This window comes from Eriocheir sinensis, chromosome 13 (assembly GCF_024679095.1).
Source record: "Eriocheir sinensis breed Jianghai 21 chromosome 13, ASM2467909v1, whole genome shotgun sequence".
NCBI classification, from domain to species: Eukaryota; Metazoa; Arthropoda; class Malacostraca; order Decapoda; family Varunidae; genus Eriocheir; species Eriocheir sinensis.
Window position 1 is genome coordinate 8,882,449 of NC_066521.1, and position 13,889 is coordinate 8,896,337.

The window sequence follows — 13,889 nt, forward strand, 5'->3', positions numbered from 1 at the left end:
ATCTAGTAAATCAGCCTAAAAAGATATGAAGAAAATATTGCCGTCAACTGCAAAACTAATCCAAAGACTATATTCTCATTCGTAAAGCAGAAAAAAAGATTATCTAGTAAATCAGCCAAAGAAGATATGAAGAAAATATTGCTGTCAACTGCAAAACTAATCCAAAGACCATATTCTCATTCGTAAAGCAGAAAAAAAGATTATCTAGTAAATCAGCCAAAAAAGACATGAAGAAAATATTGCCGCCAACTGCACAAATAATCCGAAGTCTTTAAACTCGTCCTGAAACTAGAGAAGAAGATTATTAAATTAGACTTGGACCTTTAATTGACTGCGCGGGTAACTTAGTGACGGGAAGCCAATACATGTTGAATTATTCCTGTCCTCTCAGTTCAGTGTACCAGTTTGACTCTCTCTCTCTCTCTCTCTCTCTCTCTCTCTCTCTCTCTCTCTCTCTCTCTCTCTCTCTCTCTCTCTCTCGTTTTTATATGTTATTACATTTCTTTTATTCTTCTTTCTTTATTTTATTTTTTCATTTTTACTCGGCCATTTATTTTGATGTTTCTCTTATTTCTTTCTCCTCTTTCTGCTTGTCCAGTTTCAGAATTTATATAAGTTCATATCTCTCTCTCTCTCTCTCTCTCTCTCTCTCTCTCTCTCTCTCTCTCTCTCTCTCTCTCTCTCTCTCTCTCTCTCTCTCTCTCTCTCTCTCTCTCTCTCTCTCTCTCTCTCTCTCTCTCTCTCGTCTTTTATATGTTATTACATTTCTTTTATTCTTCTTTCTTTATTTTATTTTTTCATTTTTACTCGGCCATTTATTTTGATGTTTCTCTTATTTCTTTCTCCTCTTTCTGTTTGTCCAGTTTCAGAATTTATGTAAGTTCATCTCTCTCTCTCTCTCTCTCTCTCTCTCTCTCTCTCTCTCTCTCTCTCTCTCTCTCTCTCTCTCTCTCTCTCCCCTTCGACCTTGGCGCCTCATAAATTTTCAATCCATCATTTTCTCTCTTCCCTTCTCTTCTCCTTCTCTTCCCCTTCCTTACCCTTCCCTTCCCTTAGCCTGTTTTTGTTTATCTTTCCTTCTCTTCATCTCTCTTCCATTTCTTACTTTGCATTGCCCATATTTTATCTTTCTCTTCCTTTTATCAATCTTTCTTTAATGTCTCCTGTCACTCGTCTCATTTCTTCGTTTCTTCTCACCTCTCCTTCCTTCCTTTCTTTCTTTTCTTCTTTACCTTTTCCCTCTTTATCTTCAAATCCTTTCTTCCCGTTTTTTCGTTTCTTGACTGCTTTTCTTCCTTCCCTTCCTCTCTTTTTTCCTCCCCACCTTCTTCCCTTTGTACCTCCTCTCTCTTCCTCCTTACTTCCCTTTCTTCTTAATACCTCCTTCTCTCTTTCTCTCCTTACCTTCTTGCTCTCCTCCTTTCCTCCTTACCTCTTTCTCTCCTTATTTCTTCCTTAACCTTTTTCCTCTCTAACGTCCTTACCTTTTTACCTCCTTCTCTCCTTTCCTTCTTACCTCCTTCCCTTCTTACCTGCTTCCCTTCTTACCTCCTTCTCCCCTTACCTCCTTCCCTTCTTACCTCCTTTCCTCCTTACCTCCTTTCCTCCTTACCTCCTTACCTATTTCCCTCTTCGTAAATTATTTTAACGAGAAGGAACGCAAAGAAAAAATAAGAACATCATAATTTTCATTCATCTTAATAAGTGAGTGAGTACATATATGTGGGTTAGAGAGAGAGAGAGAGAGAGAGAGAGAGAGGTTAGTGATGTAAGTCATGGAGAAGGCATTAATTTAGGTCAGGATAACCCCTCCCCCCCCTCTCTCTCTCTCTCTCTCTCTCTCTCTCTCTCTCTCTCTCTCTCTCTCTCTCTCTCTCTCTCTCTCTCTCTCTCTACCCCCTACTGGCTCTCTAAATTCCTAAGGACCATTACTGTAACTCGATCCTGGGAGGGAGGGAGGGAGAGAGAGAGGGAGAGGGAGGAAGGGAGAGAGGGAGGGAGGGAGGGAGGGAAGGAGAGGGAGAGATAGGGTGGGAGTGATTTTCCTCACTTCTGAGCTTTATTTCATTCAGTGGGGTAGAGAGAGAGAGAGAGAGAGAATTACATAGAATTACATAGAAAATCAGACCACACAGACCCCATGGTCCAGACTTGGTGGTCTGTCCTTAAACCTAAGTGATTTACAGAAGACTCCAAAACGTTGCATTTCTACTCTAGTTGATATTAAGTTGAAGGAAGTGACGGTCGAGCTTATTTTTGAAGGAGTCAATCGTGTTACACTGGACCACTGATGATGGGAGCTTATTCCATTCTCGCACTACAACGTTGGTGAAGAAAAATTTGGTGCAGTCTGAATTTACTTGTCTACATCTGAGTTTTACGCCATTGTTCCTCGTGCGCAAAGTGTCATCGATCATAAACAATGTTGATCTGTCTACATTCGTGAAACCATTAAGTATTTTAAAACATTCGATCAGTTTTCCTCAGGCGACGTTTCTCAAGAGAGAACATGTTAAGGGTGAAAGCCTTTCTTCGTAGGATTTGTTGCGCAAGGAAGGATAATTTTCGTTGCCCGACGCTGAACACCTTCTAATTTAGCAATATCCTTTGCATGGTGAGGAGACCAAACTGTACCGCATATTCCAAGTGGGGTCTGACTAAACTGTTGTAGAGCAGAGTATTACATCTTTATTCTTAAATAAAAGTTTCTTTTAATGAAGCCCAACATTCTGTTCGCTTTATTTGCTGCATCGATGCATTGCTGTGAGAATTTGAGGTTTGACGCGATTTTGACCCCAAGTCCTTGACGCATTGAACGCTTTTGAGTTTAACGCCGCGCATTTCGTAATCAAACTTTTATTCCTCGTTCCAACATGAAGGACCTGGCACTTGTCTACGTTAAGGGCATCTCCCATCTATCCGACCAAGCTGAAATTTTGTGCAAATCCTCTTGGAGGCTTTGCCTGTCTTCGTCAGTGAGAACCGAGTTACCAATCTTTGTGTCGTCTGCAAATTTACTAATGCGGTTATTGAGTCCAACATCCACGTCGTTGATGTAAATAATGAAGAGCACTGGGCCAAGAACCGAGCCCTGAGGGACGCCACTAGTGACAGGCGCCCACTCTGAGTTAAATCCGTCAATCACTACTCTTTGTTGTCTGTTGCTCAACCAATTCGCGATCCATTGGTTTACCTGACCGTCAATACCTATTTGTTTTAATTTGTAAAGTAATTTATGATGCGGGACTTTATCAAACGCTTTCTGGAAATCAAGATAGACTACGTCCAGTGATTTGGTTACGTCATAAACAGTGAAGAGGTCGTTATAAAGGTTAATAGATTTGATAGGCAGGATCTTTTGTTTCGGAAGCCATGTTGTGAGTCCCCAATTAATGAGTGGCTTTCAAGGTAACTCACAATTTTGTCTCTAATTATGCCCTCAAGTAGCTTACCTACAACCGAAGTTAGACTAATGGGCCTGTAATTACCTGGTACTTTTTGTCTCCTTTCTTAAAAATCGGTGTCACGTTAGCCTTTTTCCAATCTGAAGGGACAATGCCTTGTCGCAAGGACATATTGAATACGGTTGTGAGGGAGGAGAGTATTTCGCTCTTTGTTTCTTTCAGCAGAGTTGGATATACTTTATCAGGTCCAGGACTTTTATTTGTTTTAAGTGATTTGAGGGCTTTAAGGACTTCATCGGGTTTTATTTCAAAGTTAGACAATGCATGCTCGGGATTTACATTAGTACTGGTGTTGGTGGTGGTGGTGGGAGGACTGTTATTATTAAACACCGAGGAAAAGTAATTATTTAATAGGTTTGCAACGTGTTGGCTGTCAGTCACTAGTGCACCGTCGCTGTTTATTAAAGGTCCAATTCCACTTCTGATCGCCTTTCTGTTGTTTATGTAACTGAAGAAGGATTTCGGATTATTTTTACAGTTGGCTGCAATATTTTCTTCATATCTACGCTTTGCCTGATGCACTAATCTTTTTACTCGCCTTGCATCATTGTAAAGTGTAATTTTTTCTGGCGTTCTTTGGTCTTTCTTTAACCTGTAAGACAATTTTCTCTCCTTGACTGAGTGTTTAATTTCGCTATTAAACCAAGGTGGACTTTTATTAGTGTTAATTCGCTTCTCGCACAAGGGGACAAATGTGTCCTGCTGAGTGAGTAAGTGATTTTTAAAGTTTAGCCAGGCGTCCTCTGCATTGCCGTCATCTGATAGTTGCATATCTATTAGTTTTCGTCGGATTTCTACGAAGTTGGCTCTTTTGAAATTGGGCACCTTAACTTTATTTTCAGTCACCGATGTTTGAGCTCTAATGTCAACGCGCACTAGTTTATGATCGCAGGAACCGATTTTACCTCATCTTTATTTTTCAACGCAAGTAATATTTTTCTCTGTTTTCCTTCTCTTCTCTCTTTCTTCTTTTATTTCCTGTCTTCTCTTATTTCTTCCCCCTTTTGATGTTGGTAATGGTAACGCTGTCCTTCCTCACCTCTTTTCTTTCTTTCCTTCTCGTCTTCTCTTATTTTTCTCCATTTTTCTTCCCTCCCTTTTGATCACTGTTTTCTTCTGGTTCCTTTTTTTTCCTTCTTTGCTTTACTTTCCCAACTTGCATTTTTCGTCTCCATCTTCCTCTTTCTCTTCAGTCTTCTTTCCTCTTGCTCTTCTGTATCAGATGGAGGTCAACTTCCCTTCTCCCTTCATTTCCTGCTTTTTTTTTATCTTTTCATTTCCTTTTCTCTCTCCCTCCTTTTTATAACCTTCATGAGAAAATCTTTTATTATCTCTCTCTCTCTCTCTCTCTCTCTCTCTCTCTCTCTCTCTCTCTCTCTCTCTCTCTCTCTCTCGGAAGGGCATTCGAGTGAGACAAAATGCATTGAATTTCAAGGTCAAAAAAGAAAAAGTTGGAAAAGAAATGAAAAAAAACTTGTATCGTAAAAGTGTGTTAACGAGAGAGAGAGAGAGAGAGAGAGAGAGAGAGAGAGAGAGTTTCTTTAATAGGAAGTTATTTCGACCGAGTTCCTGTGTGTCTGGGTCTTTGTTTAATTAAGCCTTTCTCTCTCTCTCTCTCTCTCTCTCTCTCTCTCTCTCTCTCTCTCTCTCTCTCTCTCTCTCTCTCTCTCTCTCTCTCTCTCTCTCTCTCTCTCTCTCTCTCTCACGCTTTCCTTTCCACCTTCTCTGTTTTTCCTCCTCCTCCTCTTCCTTCTTCTTTTCCTACCTTCGTTTGCTTTGCCCTCTGCTCCACCTCCTTTTCGTCCTTTTATCGTCTTCCCATGAGTGATTCTTATTCATTTCTCTTCCTCCTCCTCCTCCTCCTCCACCTCCTCGCGGTATGCGGGTGAAGTGTTTTTACCTCAGGGAACTAGACGCCCCTGCCTTGCTTAGTCTCAGGTCACCCTTGGACATGGTGTAATACCTGATCTGTCTCCCGTGCCTGGGTCATGGTGAAGCCTCTGGGCAGCAGCAGTGGTGGATTGAACTGCAAGCAGAGGATCTCTTTATGAGACAATGGCACGAGTTCCAGGGTCCTATTTAGTTGGACCGTACCTAATTATTTAGGCCTGCGGTGTAGATGAGTGTAGCGACCTCTACACTGAAAAGCCTCCCTGGGAACCAGTTGTCGGTGTGAGCTCCCTGTTCCTCCACTCTATCGACGGACGGTTCTCCCATCCCTATTCTGCATAACAGCTGGAAGGGTGTCTGATACTCTCTAGAGTCTAGAGTTGGTGGAAAACACCTGGTGACAGGTGCCACTGGCCAGGCCTCGCAAAGGTCGCGGAGTTGTGTTAAACGATTCGGAAAGTGAGAACGAATTGCTGGTTCCTCTCCTCCTTTGCCAGCTTTGCTCTGGGTGACTACGCCGGCCCCGTTCTATGGGACAAAACTACGAGGACAATAGCTGAAAAGCGCCGGGTTGTGAAAGTCTCTCTCGTGACCGAGGCTCACGACAAGCGATTGGTCTTGAGGCGTTTTCAAGACCCTGTGGGAGCGAACTCCCAGTGTTGGAGGCATCTAACACAGCAGTATCTAATTTCCATGCACATTTTTTCTCCAATTCAATTTATGGTCACACTTTAAGTTATTTCGAGAGCGCTTTTTTATATTTCCCCAAATTGTGAACCTGCTTAAATTTCTAACAATGCCTTCGAGACTCGGTAAGTGTGACGTGTGGTCCGGACGTTTTGCGGCTTAGTACTTCCAGCTGAGTAGAACTTGTCGCCTCTGTGTTCAAAGATTACAACTTAAGAAGGCTCTGACTGAATGGAGAAACAAACATAATGTTCTTGAAAAGAAATTTGAAGCCCTTCAGGAATTTGTTGCAAACAATGTGGCAGTGACTCCACCATCGATGGTGGTGAGGCCCTCCACCGAGACTGTGCCCCCCCTAAACGACCCTCCTGCTTCACCGGAGGACGTTTTACCTGCCTCACTGGTTAACCCCCAGCCTGCCTCACAGCCTAACCCCCAGCCTGCCTCACAGGCTAACCCCCAGCCTGCCTCACAGCCTGCCTCACAGACCAACTCCCAGCCTGCCTCACAGGCTAACCCCCAGCCTGCCTCACAGGCTAACCCCCAGCCTGCCTCACAGGCTAACCCCCAGCCTACCTCACAGGCTAACCCCCAGCCTGCCTCACAGGCTAACCCCCAGCCTGCCTCACAGGCTAACCCCCAGCCTGCCTCACAGGCTAACCCCCAGCCTACCTCACAGGCTAACCCCCAGCCTGCCTCACAGGCCAGCTCCCAGCCTGCCTCACAGGCTAACCCCCAGCCTGCCTCACAGGCTAACCCCCAGCCTGCCTCACAGACCAACTCCCAGCCTGCCTCACAGGCTAACCCCCAGCCTGCCTCACAGGCTAACCCCCAGCCTGCCTCACAGGCTAACCCCCAGCCTGCCTCACAGGCCAGCTCCCAGCCTGCCCCACATAACGGTTCTCTTCCTGCTTCACAGGATGACGGGTTCCAACCTGTAAGGAATGGAGCCAAACCGAAACAGGCAACCAAACATTTACTGACCCCCACTACCTTCAATAGGTTCCAGGTGCATGGAGAATGAGTTTGAGACTCGCCTAGTTGGGGACTCCATGGTGCGTGGCCAGCAGGTTGAGTTCTGTGGTCGTTCATCAAAAGGCCACAAATTTGAAGACTTAGAAGCACTCGCAGCTACAAATCATTATCACATCATCGGAGTCACAGAATCTTGGATAGACACTTCAAATAGAGATTTCATTGCGGAGTATAGATTGCCTGGCTATACCAATTTTAGTCATGAAAGAGAGGACCGACAGGGTGGAGGCGTTATCTTATATATCCACAACTCTCTTCATCCAGTATCCGTGAAAACATATATTATAACCAATGTAGACACGGTCTTCATTGAAATTAAGAATAAATCTCGTAAAGTAGTAGTTGGACTTATCTACAGACCGCCAAGGCAGACTCTTGATATCGACCACGCATTATGATTAAGTGAATTAATATTAGAAACAAGTAGCAGTTGCGAGGCAGTAATTGTGGAGGACTTCAACTGGGGTGAACCGTTGAACTCTCATACAGGGCTCGACCTGTACACAAATTTACCAGAAAGTGATTTACATCAACGTGTTCAAGAACCGACTCGGGAAAATAATATACTTGACCTTATCTTTTCAAGAACAGCTGATCTAGTTAACGAAGTAAATGTTGGTCAAATTTTTAGTTCTAGCGATCACCAAACAATCACATTCAGCATTAATATGAAAGAAAGTAAAGTAACTCCTAGTAAAGAAAAGGTGCCTGATTATCAGAGAGCGAATTTCGTAATTCTCCGATCAATTCTAAGTAATTCTGACTGGACTGTAATTTCGACGGAAACAGATGTTGATAAATCTTAGGAGGCCTTCACCACAATATTGAACAATGCCGTAAGCATATGCGTACCCTATCGTAACAGACGTTCATCTTTTAAGAAGAAACCCAAATGATGGAATAACGAAATTCAAAACAGCCTCTCTCTTAAAAACGCGTATACAGTAGATACATATCAACTTAGAGTGAGACTGACAAACTAGAGTTGGACAGAATTCGCCGCGAAACCAAGAAATTAATAAAACGAAGCAAGAAAAATCTTGAAGAATATATTGCGGAAACAAGTAAATCTAATCATAAAGAGTTTTTCAGCTTTGTAAATAATAAAAAGTCACTCACTTGTAGTGTCGGACCGTTTGCTAATGATAATGGTAACCACACGAACGATGAAAATGAAATGACTACAATCCTAAATAAATTTTTCGCGTGCGTATTTGTCGACGAAGATAGTTTATCACCTCAACCGCCGGAGGTTAGAAGGACCGAAAAGATTTTAAATGGCGTGTTCATCGTAGAAAGTGACATTTTACGCACAATTGAACAAATTAAAGTAAGCAAAGCTCCTGGTTCAGACAAAATTACCCCTAGGATCTTAAAAGAAATCAAACATCAAATTTGTAAACCGCTCTCTATCTTATTCAATAAATCTTTAACAGCTGGAAAAGTTCCGTCGGATTGGAAACTAGCAAATGTCACACCAATCCAGGAAACTATCGACCAATTAGCCTGACATCGATTGTTTGTAGGTTAATGGAAACTATCATACGCGACAATGTGGTGAAATTCTTCGAAGAAAATAATATAATAAATAATTCGACACATGGCTTCCGTAGTAAACGTTCGTGTTTAACTAACTTACTTGATTTTTTTCATTATATTTTTGAGGTGTTCGATGAATGCAGATCAGTAGATATCATATATCTGGATTTTCAAAAGGCATTTGATAAGGTCCCCCACCAACGATTGCTCAGTAAACTATTGGCGCATGGAATCTCTGGTAACATTCACAATTGGCTTGTGGACTGGCTCTCTGAGCGGAAACAGAAAGTAATTCTAAACGGTGTTACATCTAACTGGCTCGATGTCAGAAGCGGCGTACCTCAAGGATCAGTGCTTGGTCCCATGCTCTTCTTAGTTTATGTTAATGATATCGATGATGGGCTCACTTGCAAAGTATCAAAATTTGCTGATGACACAAAAATTGCAAGTAAAGTAACTACGACACTCGACGATGAAGCATTACAATCATATCTAGATCGCCTTGCACGTTGGGTTAATCGATGGCAATTGAAATTTAACGTTGACAAATGTAAAGTGTTACACATCGGAAACAATAACAATCGCGTTCAGTACGTAATGAATGGCCAACAACTTTCTGCAGTAAGTAAAGAAAAGGATCTTGGAATCACTATATCAAGCGATTTAAAGCCCAGTCAGCATTGTTCAGAGGTAGTTAAAACCGCAAACAAATTGGTTGGCTTCATCGGACGAGTCTTTAATAATAAATCGGAAAAAGTAATATTAAAACTGTATAATTCGCTGGTTCGACCCCATCTAGAGTACTGTGTACAGTTTTGGTCTCCCTATTACAGAAAAGACGTAGAAAAGTTAGAACGGGTTCAACGGAGAGTAACAAAAATGATTCCTAGGTTGAGAAATTTATCTTATGAACAAAGTTTAAAGAAGTAAATTTATTCAGCTCATCGAAACGAAGAATGCGAGGCGATCTAATAGAAGTGTTTAAAATGTTTAAAGGATTCAGTAATATTAATGCGGAAGATTACTTTACAATTGATCGATCAAATAGAACAAGAAATAACAATTTCAAGATCAATGGTAAGAGATTCTCATCGCACGAAGCCAAACACTTCTTCTTCAATCGAGTCGTTAATGTTTGGAATTCTCTACCCTGTGATGTCGTTGATAGTACAACAGTTACGACCTTCAAGAATAGATTAGACAAGTATTTTGAATCCAACCAGCAGCTAAAATATTACTCATTGTCGTAATAACATTAAGTTCTTTCAAATATTGGTGTTGTCATGATTTCATTATTCAGGGAGTGGTCCGTGGAAAAATACCGCGGGAGTCCCCGCCATTTTGATTGAGAGAGCGGGAGTAGTCACAAGTCAGCTGGGAAAACTAGAAGGCGGGAGCAGCGAGCTTTTCAAATAATTTCGTTATTACTGCCAAAGCTGAGCTATGTGTGGGATGCATGAACCACTATTTACCTAGTGCATGCGTTAGGTTATTAATATATAACAATCCATAGCCATAGGGCGTTTAGTGTAAGTGTTACACAGAAAACGAGATGTCAGTATGGCGAGAGCTGGCATCTTGACCGCGGAGCCCGGCCTGAGGATTGTGGGGCTCGGCGGGCCGCACCCAGCTTCTTCCGCCCAGACTCAATCGCGAGCAGACGTCCCTCTCACATCCTCCCGCGCCACGTTTCACATCGTGGTGGTCTTTCCGGCTTTGTAGTATTCACAAGTCCTGAGTGACTGTGTGCTGCTAGCGAGGGTAGACGTGGGAGGTAAGGAGGGCACGGCGTGTCGCAGAGAGGATTGAAGGACTCCAGGGCTCCAGACTTACGAGGCAGATAAGGTGTGGCTCCCTCTTCGCCTACCTACAGCTAAGTACATATTTTGCATAGGATGTTTAAGATAGCTAGCTAGGTTGCTGTGTGCCTGGGATTAATTAATTATTCTTAATTTCCAGCGAGTTTCTTTGTAGCTTTCAATAAACTTAAGAGCAGGTTTTATCTGGCTTTTGCTTACCCTATGAGAGATGTGACTGGTCAGATATTTAAATAATAATAAGGACTAAAGGGGCTGTGAGTCTGATAACTCAATTTTCAGATATTTTATTTTATATTTTTTATTGCTGAGAATTTACGGGATTTTCGGAAGTCCAGACCTTTCAAGAACCCCACAGGTGTCCTTGTCCGTTTTTATCGCCCGGTTAGTGGTAGCTGTAATGGTAGTTCTTTCCTCTTTCCTACATAATTGCCATGCAGTTTTTCCATGCGGCATGGTTCTTTTTCCTTTCCTGCCAGCTTTGGCTGGAGGGATGGGGGCGTGGGGAGGAGCTTTCGCCTTTGCTATCCTTCATCTTCCACCTTTGATTAGATAGTTAGTGTAGCTTGTCACAAACAGCCTCGTAAGGACCAGCAGGTCTTCTGTTGTTTGTTCTACCGTTGTGCTTCTTTGTGTTTCTCCTCCTCCTCCTCCTTCCCCTCCTCGTCGTCCTCCTCTTCCTCTTCCTTTTGATCATCTTCGTAAGTCATCCAGAACTCTCATTTCTCAACAGCCTCCCAAGTGTTGTCTCATGCAAGCAAATCCTCCGGTCTGCCTTTATTCCCTTCCTTCCTCTTCCTCCTCTTCCTTTTTCTCTTTCTTTTCCTCTCCTTCTCATCCTTCACTCTCCTGCCACCCGTTCCTCCAGTCATTCCTCCTTTGCCTTATTTCTTTCTTCTCTTTCGTTCCTCATTCGTTTCTCCTCCACCTCCTCCTCCTCATTCCTCTTCCTCGTTCCCTCCAAAATTTTCCATCCTTTATCATTTCTCCTCTTTCCGCACACTCCTCCTCTTCCTCCTCCTCTTCTTCTTCTTACCCCCTTTTTTTCTATTTTTCATCTGTCTTTCGTCCTCTTCACTATTTACCTCCTCCTCCTCCTCCTCCTCAGTCTTCGTCAACTTTTATACTTTATATTTCATATTTTTCCTGCCGTCCTCCTCGTCTTCTTGTCTTACTATTTTTTGGTTTCCATTACCTTGTTCAGTATTATTATTATTATTCTTCTTTTCTTTCTTCTTCTTCTTCTTCCATTATTTCTCTTCCGGGTTTATGGTTTTCTTTTAATCATATTATTATTATTATCATTAGTAGTATTAGTAGTAAAAGTAGTAGTAGAAGAAGTAGTGGAGCCACAGTCATTAGCGAACAGAGTTGGGGCTAATGACCTCCAAGCTATGGAGCCCTCCATGATTATGTGTCGGGAAAATAAACATGGGTGGAGGTATCATTTATGTTGTAGTAGTAGTAGTAGTAGTAGTGCTGCTACTACTTTTACTACTACTACTACTACTACTACTACTACAATTGCTACTACTTCATTACTATTCTATTTCTTCTTTCATTCGATTTTTTCAAATCCCTCCTCCTTCCTTTCCTCATATGTTATATACCTGGACCTAAAGAAACCCTTTGACAAAGTGCCACACGAGCGACTCCTTAAAAACTAAAGTCATCGAGTATAGGAAGAAACCTGACTGCATGGATAGAAGATTGGCTCTCCAACAAAAAACAGCGAATATTACTTAACTGACAGGCTTCTGAGTGGCTACCAGTCACTATTGGGGTACCCCAGGGGTCGGTGCTGGGACCCATTCTCTTTATCTTATACATCAATGACCTGGAAACGAGACTGAAATACTCCCTGTCGAAGTTCGCCGATGACACCAAAGTAGGCGGAAGGGCCCTCATGATGGCATATTGCGAAGTCAGTCCAAAGGACCTTGACCAGATCAACCAGTGTTTCGAAAAATGGCAAATATCATTCAACGTTGACAAATGCAAAATCATGCACATTGGTTCCAGAAATAGTAACCATGTATACGGGATGCGTGGGAAATCTCTGCAGGTCGTTTGGGAGGAATCGGATCTTGGAGTCACAATCAGCCGTGACCTGAAACACGCCAAGCAGTTTAAAAAATCATATAACAAAACCAAAACTATGCTCGGGTTTATGGCAAGAAACCTCAAATGTAAGACTGTGGGGTTCTTGAAAGGTCTGGACTTCCGAAAATCCCGTAAATTCTCAGCAATAAAAAATATAAAATAAATCATCTGAAAATTGAGTTCTCAGACTCACAGCCCCTTCTAGTCACTTATTTTTATTTATGACCAGTCACACTTCTCATAGGACAAGCAAAGACCAGATGAACCTGCTCTTAAGTTTATTTAAAGCAACAAAGAAAACTCGCTGGAAAATAAGGAATAATGAATTAATTTCAGGCACACAGCAACCTAGCTATCTATCTTAAAACATCCTATGCAAATAGTGTACTTAACTGTAGGTGGGCGAAGCACAAGCCACACCTGATCTACCTCGTGGTCAGGAGCCCTGGAGTCCTCCTTCAGTGCTCTCTCGTACCTCTCTGCAACACGCCGCCTCTCGTACCTTCCAAAGGCTTCCCTCGCCTGCAGTATACAGTCACCCTGGACTTGTGGACAAAGGCAGGTAAACCACCACGATGGACACGTGGCACGGAAGAATGGTGAGGGACATCTTGTCACGGTGGAGTCTGAGAGGAAGATGGCTGCGGGGAGCAGCCAAGACCCACAAGCCTCAGCTGCGGTTAAGATGCCAGCTCTCGCCACACTGACATCTCGTTTTCTGTGTAACACTTACGCTAAACGCCCTACGGCTATGGTTTATTATTTATTAATAACCTAACACATGCACTAGGTAATAGTGGGTCATGCATCCCACACATAGCTCAGCTTTGGCAGTAATAACGAATGTGATTTGAATAGGGTCCTGTTCCCGCCTTCTAGTTTTCCCGCCTTGGTGAGGGACTTAGTTCCCGCTTTCTCAATCAAAATGGCGGGGACTCCCGCGGTATTTTTCCACGGGCTATTCCTTGATTAATGAAATCATGACAAAGACGCCGGATGTAATGATATCCTTATGTAACTCAGTGGTAAGACCTCACCTCGAGAATACGGTACAATTCTGGTCCCCTAATTACAGAAAAAAACATTGAATTATTAGAAAGAATTCAGCGGCGCGCAACGAAGATGATTCCACCTTTGAGGGCCCTGCCGTAGGAAGAACGACTCAGGCGACTTAACGCTGGAAAAGAGACGCTTACTAGGGTATATGATTAAGGTCTTCAAGTACCTAAAGAACTTATGTAACGTCTTCCACTCCAAGCTATTTGGGCTACAAACCAGCTCAAGAACTATATACAACAGTCTGCCCATTCCAGCGAAGCGATGCAATGCAGACATTGGTACGAGTAGGAGTTTC